The sequence below is a fragment of the Elaeis guineensis genome, chromosome 5 (genome assembly GCF_000442705.2).
Source record: "Elaeis guineensis isolate ETL-2024a chromosome 5, EG11, whole genome shotgun sequence".
Lineage (NCBI taxonomy): Eukaryota > Viridiplantae > Streptophyta > Magnoliopsida > Arecales > Arecaceae > Elaeis > Elaeis guineensis.
In genome coordinates, this window is record NC_025997.2 from 36694281 (window position 1) to 36701412 (window position 7132).

A 7132-nucleotide genomic window follows, 5' to 3' on the forward strand; every position below is an offset into this window, starting at 1 on the left:
TTTTATTTTCTATTTTTTAATCTGAATATAACATTTATAACATCAAAAAATCAGAGAATAAATTAGATCTAATTTATATTTTAATCAAATTAAAATATAAAACTATAAGACTATTTATATATTAAACTACTCCTAGTCTAGTCATGCATCTCATACATGTTAGATCTACTTAGATTTAATTTTAAATTTTTTTGATTTTAGATCCTATCACATTTGATCTGACATCTGAAATTCATTAATATCAAATAAATAAAATAAAAATTAGATCTAAATTAGATTTGAAATAGAGCCGTCAATCTGGCTCTGATACCAGTTGAAGGGAAAACCGACTTTTCCCTTGTAGGATCTTCCAAATCTAATGAGATCTGGGGTGGAATATTTCAAAAAAAAATTATCCTATAATATTTCAGATTTAAGATCTATTAGATCTAATTTTTATTATCTGATATTAAATTTAAAATTAAATCTAAAATCATGAGGAATAGAGAAATGCCTCTAGGATAACTAGATTACCCTATAGATGATCGCAGCAATGCTTGGGGTTCTAAATAGCCACGCAATCGTCTGGCCTCTACCGATATCCACTTGAGTAGGATCTGGATTATCTTCTCCTCATGAATCTTTGCTCCAAAAATTAGATCTGGATCTGATCTGGAAGATCTTCAAAAGATTTTCTGAAGCTGGAGCAGCATCTTCTCGACAAATCTCTGCAGCCTTCTAATCAGGAAGCCACCACGCCTTGGACAAGCACTAGATGGATGCCCAACCTCTTGGACGTGAAGAGGGAAGGGAGAGGATTAGAGAGGGTGTGGAGAAGTAGAGAGGATTCAGGATTTTCTGGGTATTGAGCAGAGTCTCTAAACCCTAGGCGCAGACAGGGTTTTAATAGACCCTGCTGTGCCATGCAGTGCCACATCATTCGACCAATCAAAAAATTTTAATTAATTCTGAAAAAATTTTGATTGGTGGAGTGATGTCATCTGATCATATCAGATAAGAATCTCCATAATCTCTTCTACTGTTGGCACCAACATTGGATAAGCACAGTGAGATTGGCACCCCACAGTCCAAGTTGATCAAGGGATCAGAGTCCTCATCTCATGGGACTCTATCCTTATCCACTTGGGGTGCACGCCATATCTGAATATGGTGCCCACTTTAAGGCCCAATTTAGTAGGTGGACACTCTACAAAAACTCTCCAATGACCTCTTGCCAAGTGGCCTTTAGTCCAAGATCCATGGGTCAACGTTTGACCAATGTCCTAAAATGAAAAATGGCAGATGACAGAAATTAGCAGGTGTTGTCTTAAATTCATCTCATAAATTAAGATAAGACTTTTTTGAGCTGGACTGGCTCCAGTCAGACTGAGAGAAACCTTCTCAAGGTTCTCGGGGTGAGTCAAATCACATTTGGCTCAGTCGAGATAGAAAAGATTACATGAGGAAAAAGTTAGGCTCAATCATGTGCTAGCATGATTTTCTTGAACATAATTGGATCTAATCCAAATCAATCGAACTGGGCTAGCTCAATTGATGACATCCAGACCATAACTCTTATTTGTGTGACCCAGTTAGGTTCATTTTTGTATGGTAATGAGACATGTCGTGATCTCATCATCAACATCATCGAAACTCCTTTTGATGGATCAGAACTCTTTTGATTTAGATAATTAGAATGATCGATCATCAAGATCATTCTAATTGCTCCCAAAATCCATCAGTGACACCTAGCAGTATATGGTGGCAACCCATTAGAAATGAAGACGAACCTCTCGGTACAGCTACCTGTGTGATTGAGTTCTTCTATCATGAGTCCCGACTGAATTAGAGTTAAGGCGAACTCGTCAAACCCAACATCAGTCATATGAATCAATTGATCGATCCGAGTCTGATGTGAAACCTCAATGGAAAATACTTTTTCATTATTTCACTCTGCCATGGCCATGGGCTTAAGGACTCGATTTTTCGATCATCATAGGACTACTCCTATCATCTACCGAGGTTGATAGATCCCATCTTAGTGCAATCTGGTTCCTACAATGAATATGCTATAGTCAACATATACCTCAGGATTTCGAATGGCTAGGAGACTGAGTTATGGTGTAGTCAAACTATAATACACTCAAGATGAATTATCGATGTGCCTCAGGTCAAAGAACTAGACACACAGCTGCAGCATCGAGCTAGTCATCGACGAGAAGGTAGACTTCCTTATGACTGCTCGAGGTGGTCATGCTCAGTACTCTCGTTCTCAATGAATATCTGTACTCTTGCTCCGATGTCTCCACATCGTAGACTCAAGACACATCTATCCTAAGTAAGTAATCATACACCAACCTTTCGGATCGATCATCATCCTCATGATGATCCTATGGTTAGGAGCTGTTTATGAGTTAGTTATATAAATTCATGCCTTAAGTTTTCAATTCTTGAAAATATGAATTAACATTCTTACTAACTCAAAGGATGTATCACAGACATAATATACACAATGTGATAGTAGAATAACCCTTTTATTCATTTATAGTCAAAATTATAAATTTGCCCTTATATTTGTATATGAATGTGTCAGCCAACCTGGCATCTAGGGCACACATCTAACAGCTTCGTTACAAATGGAGAGAAATCCTGCATATATAAGTGGGCTAATGGTTTAATAATTATATTTTTTATTTTGTATGTGAATGATATTCTCTTAATCGAAAATGATGTCTCTGCATTATAGAAAATAAAAGTGTGGCTGTCATCACAATTCTCCATGAAAGATCTGGGAGAAGCAGCCTACATCCTAGGAATAAAGATCTATAAGGATAGATCTAAGAAGCTACTCAGGTTCTCTCAATCTACATATATAGATACCATGCTAAAATGGTTCAGCATGAAAAATTTCAAGAAAAGCTATCTTTCAATAGATCATAAAATTTTTCTCTCGAAGAAGGATTGTCCAACAATCCCTCAAGAAAGAGAGCGTATGAGTAGAGTTTCATATGCTTCGACAGTAGGTTCTATATTATATGTCATGATATGTACAAGATCAGAGTGATATACTCACTAGGGATAGTGAGTAGATACCAATCTGATCCAGGAGAGAACCACTAGAAGATCATAAAAATTATTCTTATGTATTTAAGAAATACTAAGGATCAGTGACTTGTGTATAGTGAAACTGACTTGAAACTAGTGAGATTTATCGACTCCAACTTTCAGTTAGACCATGATGATAGCAAGAGTGTGTCGGATTATATTTTTATCCTGAATGATGGAGCGATCTGCTGAAAAATTTCAAGCAGCACACCGTGGCTGACTCTATTTGCGAAATGAAGTATATAGCGGCATCCGATGCTGCGAAGGAAGCTGTATAGTTACGAAAGTTCATCGATGAGCTCAGAGTGGCACCCTCCATTGATAGCCCTATTTTATTATACTATGATAATACTGGAGCCATTGCTCAAGCCAAAAAGCCAAGGTCCCATCAGCGCACTAAGTATATTCTACACCACTATCACTTTATTCAAAAGATCATGGATCGAGGTGACGTTGACCTTCAAAAGATCGATAGAAAGGAGAATCTAGTCGATCTATTTACTAAAGCTCTCGAAATCAAGGAGTTCGATGGCAACAAGTCAAAGATGGATATTCGATACTGTACCGAATGGCTTTTGTCCAAGTGAGAGTTGTTGAAAAATATGTCTCAAAGTCAATCGTCAGTCTGTTGATGATTATGCTCATTCTTGTAAATATATATAAATTTTTATTAATAAAAATTATTTATTTTTTTAATTATAAATTAACCATCTTATTTTGAACTTCTGTGTTGTAATGAAGTCCTTAGGACTATTATTAATCGACAAAGGAGGATTTATCATTTAGTCCTTAAAAATATTTGTGACCAAATGATATGCTGTTAATAGGACGATAGCAATATCGAGTATAGGTCGTTGTATGCCATATGAGTTAGTTGTCCTCTTAACTAAGGAGTGTGGAGAAACTGTTATGACATGTAGATGGAATGTAGGAGTATATTCGTATCAAATGTGATCATTTATCAAGCACTCTGCTGTCAAGAGTATCTTATGAAGGGAATGGATATAAGTGTCCCTTAGATCTGAAACCACCACAGTGATTTGTAAGCAACTTATTGTACTTTGGTATCAGATCATCTGAGTTTTTAACTCAATAATGGAAGAAAATTGGGTGCCGTCAAGTGCTTATCAAGTCGATGTGTGAGTCAAGAAGGAATTGATCCCTCTGAATTAATAGGAGATATGCATCAATGTATTTCAATTCAGTAAAATCTTGATTAGGATAATCCATGTGATGGATTTGAAAGGTTGAAATATAATATGGTCAACTAAATTAGGATTGATAGTAAAATCTTAGATCACCTTGAGCATTAGAGTCAAAGAGATGAATACGATAACCATACGCTAGTAGGTTCTAGAATATTGCTTTGCAATCTTTCGACCTATTCGGATGTTGGATTACCATTATTAGATGGTTACATCGATTGGTATAAAAAATTATTCTTATGCTATAAACTTATGTACGAACCTATGAGGTCACACGTATTAAAAATTTGATCAGATATGATGGCTGAAGAATAATTGGATTGTGACTCTAGTGAGGAGTCCCACTAGGATTGGGACTCTGGAGAAAAATCCCATTAAACTAGGATTCTACTATTAATAGAGAATTAAGTAGTAATTAGATTACTAATTGATTCAATTTGATTGAGTAAAGAGTTGAGTAAAGAGCTTTTGATCAAGTCTAATTGAATTAGATTCAGTTTGACTTAGATTGTATTTGATATGATTAAGCTTGATGGCAAAAAAAATTTGATCCTGATTCGATCAGAATTTGAACTCAACTAATTCTTAATTGGGTTAGAAATTTATTAAGATGATTGGGCTCTTAATTAGATTAGGTTTATTTTTATCATTAGGTTCAAACCAAATTTGATTTGGTTTAGAATTGAATTAGAAATGAAGAGTCTCAGTTAGCAGGGACTCTATTCTTATCTTTTGCACCACACTTGAACCTATGCCCATATCTTAACGTCAAATTGGATTTGGCTTGACCCTTTTGGCATCATAAGAGTGGACCCAGTAAGGGTGGGCAAAAAAGGATGATGAGTCATAATCTTACCTCCTGCCTAATTCGAATGCGATCCGAATTAGAGATAAGATGATAAGAAGAAATGAGAATTTTCAAACAAGAAAGGTTGTTTAGATTTTTTCCTTAATATCTATGAGGTGTTTTTGGGCATGTGAGATTCTAAATCTCCTTTTGATACCAAAGACCATTTTTTGAAAATTTTGGGATGCCCAAAATTGGTTTTGGGTTGGGCTCTATGGCGCCTTCCTCCCTTTGATCAAAACCCTAGACTTTTCCAATATAGGGGTCTCATATTGTTGATGCCTAAGATTGGTTCCCTTGCTGGTTTTTGTTTTTCAGAGCTCTTTCTCCTCTTCCTCTCTTCCTCCTCTAGATCTCTTCATCCTTTGGAGCATCCAAGGCCCTTAAAGAAGAAAGAAATCAACCTCTAAGTTTCCTTGCAAGCTAGCATTTTCAAGGATCCTGATCAGCATCAATCTTCACATGAACTTTTTATAGAGGTCAGATGACTTCGTTGAAGGAGGAAAATCTCTTTTCCTCGTAGGATCTTCCAGATTTCATCAAATCTGAGGTGAAATAATTAAAAAAAAAATTATCCTACATATATTTCAGATCTAGGTCTCTAGATCTAATCTTCATATCTGATATTAAGTCTAAAATAAATCTAAAAGAGATGAGGAAACAAGTAATACCTCAAGGGTAATCTGATTACCCTGTAGATAATCTCTGCACAGCCCGAGGTTCTGATGTAGCCACGCAAGCGCCTGATCTCTACCGATATCCACTCAGGTAGGACTTGGAATGCCTTCTCCTCGTGAATCTATGCTCCAAAAATTAGATCTAAATCTGATTAGGAAGATCTTCAAAAGTCTTCCTAAAATTAGAGCAGTAGCCTGTCGAAGAAGTCCTGCAGCCTTCTGTTCCAGGCGTCACCACGCCTTGGATCTTTGCCAGATGGACATCCAACTCTTTGGACGTGAAGAGGGGAGGAAGGAGAGTAGGGAGGATATGGAGAAGAGGGAGGGGGTGGCAGCTATTGGGTTTCGTGCATAAAATAAATTCTACCTTGAAACCTTAGGCGCAGCAGGGTTTACATAGACCCTATATGCTGAGCAGTGCCATATCATTCAACCAATCAAAAAATTTCAATAAATTTTGGAAAAATTTTGATTGGTGGAGTGATGTCATCTAATTATATCAGATAAGAACTCCACCTTATCTCCAAAAGATAGCACCAACATTAGATAAGCACAAATAGAGGTGGCACCCAAGAGTTTAAATTGATCAAGACTGTCCAATCCTTATCCACTTGGGGCGTCCACTTTAATCCAATTGGGCTCACACCATAATCTGATTATGGTGCCCAATTTAATGTGGCTTGGCTTATGGACACTCCATAAAAATCCTCCAATGAGCCCTCTTCAGTTTAAGACCCATATGTCAACTTTTGACAGATATCCTAAAATAAAATTGGCAGGTGCTAGGAATTAGCAGGTGTTGTCTTAAATTCATCTTATGAATTAAGACAAGCTTTTTCTGAGCTGGACAAACTTCATTTAGACTGAGAAAAATCTTTCTAAGATTCTCTGGATGAGTCAAATCATATTTGGCTCAATAGAGACAGAAAAGATTACATGAGGAGAAAGTTAGGCTCAATCATGTGCTAGCATGATTTCCTTGAACCTAATTGGATCTTATCCAAATCAATTGGGTTAGCCCAATTGATGACATCCAGATCCTAACCCTTATTTGTGTGATCTAGTTAGGTTTAATTTCATATGGTAATGAAATATGTCGTGATCTCATCATCGACATCATCGAAACTCCTTTCGATGGATCAGAACTCTTCTGATTCAGACAATTAGATTGATCGATCATCAAGATCATTCTAATTGCTTCCAAAATCTATCAGTGACACCTAGCAGTATGTGGTGGTAACCCATCAAAACTGAAGATGAACCTCAAGGTGCACCTACCTGTGTAATTGAGTTCCTCTATCATAAGTCTCGACTGAATT